At 39.0% G+C, this 2,479-nt stretch overlaps 1 protein-coding gene across 1 annotated transcript in view; it reads right to left on the reverse strand.

Moving 5' to 3' along the window:
- LOC119410489 (calsyntenin-2) overlaps positions 1-2,479 on the reverse strand; it is a 662,902-nt gene that overhangs the window by 259,301 nt on the left and 401,122 nt on the right. The gene's annotated exons all lie outside the window — the stretch shown is intronic.

Genomic DNA, 2,479 nt, shown 5'->3' on the forward strand with positions numbered 1-2,479 from the left:
GAGAGGGGAAAAAAAGTTTTCTTCCTGATTGGAATAAGAGTTCACCTGTTAAATGTCCAATCAAGAAAACTGCAGGAGCTCATGATGGGACACTTTGCCACTGATTGTAACAGGATGAGAACTGTTCCTTTCTGTCCTGTTGGGGTGTTCACACAGTGAATGTGTCCTACAAGCATAGTTTGAACTCTAGAACAGAGGGTAAAGCTTTGGCTCTGGCATCATAAAAAACAAACCATGGAATGTCCAATTTTTTCCAAGTCTGAAAAAGACGTCACAGCTCTGCACAAAAGCACCCATCGTAAAACAAACCAAAAAAACAGACGCACACCTGTTGAAAGGGATCAAAACACATCTCCTAAAACTTTTATTTCAATCATTTATAAATTTGAGATTCCCTAATTTAGATTACAAACATCTATTAAACACCACAGGATAGTTCTGCCACTTGTTTAGAAAAATAACACTAATTGGAGAATTGATTGTAAGCCAAATAACTAAACAGTTTTTAACATAAATTTATTTTTTGGAAGGTATAAATAAATTACTCTAAACTGCTGCCAGGATCCTAATTTCCTGCTGTTTAGCATTCAGTCCAGTGGGAGAATAGAGGGCTGGATGCCAGAAAGCACATAAGGGACCATTTGAATGACAGAATACTACAGATTGCTCACGGTTCAATCTAGATGTGCACACAGACATGTGCTGGGCTCTTAATTACATCTGCTGAGCCATATGACAAGTGTCTTCAATATCAGTGATGGCTTGTTTGCATTGCTGCCGCTGCACAAGCCTGTTTATACCCCTGGACTTTGGTAAAGGGATACACTGGCCATACTGGAGTGAGATTTTGTGTAACCACAACAAATAAATAATTAAATACATTTGTTGTAGAAAGCTCTTTGCACAGCATCACATTGGTAAAACTGAGTTTTTGTCAGCCTGGACTTTCAATCCAGCAGCTGGTCTGAGTGGTCTTGGCCCCACTTGGACCATAATATTATTTAAGCTTTTAGATGTCTGTCAGTTTCACATTCCACTATTTTAAAAAAAATATTATTATATACCGTTGCAAACTGCAGCAAGAAAAATGAGTTGTAGAACTCCCGGTGCAGCCTGGGCTTGTTTCGAGCAGGATTTTATATATTTCTGCAATTATTACTGTAAAATGTGAAATACACAGCGATGTGCTTTTATTAAGAAGCAATTGCATGAATTGCTATTGCAATAAATATATTTTAGTTTTTTTTTTTAAGATGACAGAACAAACTTTGTAATGATGAGCATTGTTAGCTCACCAGAGCAAACCAACTATCTTCTTCTTTCAGCTGCTCCCTTCTTCAGGGGCCGCCACAGCGAACTAACTCGCATGAAGTCTTGGCAATTATTTTTACGCTAGATACCTTACCTAACGCAACCACTGACCATCGAGCCACCACAGCCCGCTTTGTGGAGCAGAGAGCTGCTATCTATGGCACCTGGGGGATCAGATGGTGGGGATTAAGGACCTTGCTCAAGGGCCCACATTGGGGTAAATGAAGGTGTAGGCAGGTGTGGGTGCTTCACCCTTCCCCACATTTTGATGTTGACAGTCTAGGGGGTTGAACCGGCAACCTTCTGATCACAAGCCCACCTTCTCTAACCTCTGTGTCACCACTCCACAATACTTAATGAAAATGTTATTATTTAAACCTTTACATTGCCATTAGTACAGTGTCTTACCACACTATTTTTAGCAGGAAAAAATGTAAACTATCTGCTCAGTGAACCACTGGTGTAAAGTTCAAGCATAGGAGGCGACTCAAGAACAACAGGCAGGAAGAATGACCTGAAGAACCAGAAAAAAAACAAAAGGCAAGTGAGAACATTAACCAGGAGAACCTCACACTTACACCTGGCTACATCTGAAGTGCTACACCTTCCTGCTATTGCTGCAATTTGCACATACAACTACATAATTTCAATTAAATATTGAAAATCCATCCATCCATCCATCCATTCATTCATCCATCTATCCATCCATTTATCCATAATCGCGTCGTGGAGACAACAGGTCCAGGTGAGGAACACAGACATCCCTCTCCTCAGCGACATTTAAACTTGTCCTGGGAGACCCCAAGGCATTTCCAGGCCAGAGAAGATACATAATACCTCCAGCAAACTGGTAAAAAAAAAAAATCATGTTTGCACTGAACTGCTATGGTTATTGTGAGGTCAGAATCCTTTTAATGTGGCAACAATCCTCCTAAACTGTTAGCTCATCAGTCCTTTCAGAAATAAACTCGGTTTCTCCAAAATTATGTTGTTTTAAGATTTTTTTACAGGTCAGATAATTAATTGTTCACTTCATAATTGTCAAAATTCATCTTTAAGACTTCCATAGATACCGTATTTGAAAAAAAACAAGTATCTCCAAGTTAAGACAGGTTTTATCAGAGTAATTTAGGCAAAGTGTTAGAATACATATATATATATATATATA

The sequence above is a fragment of the Nematolebias whitei genome, chromosome 6 (assembly GCF_014905685.2).
Source record: "Nematolebias whitei isolate Nwh7 chromosome 6, NemWhi1, whole genome shotgun sequence".
Taxonomy (NCBI): domain Eukaryota; kingdom Metazoa; phylum Chordata; class Actinopteri; order Cyprinodontiformes; family Rivulidae; genus Nematolebias; species Nematolebias whitei.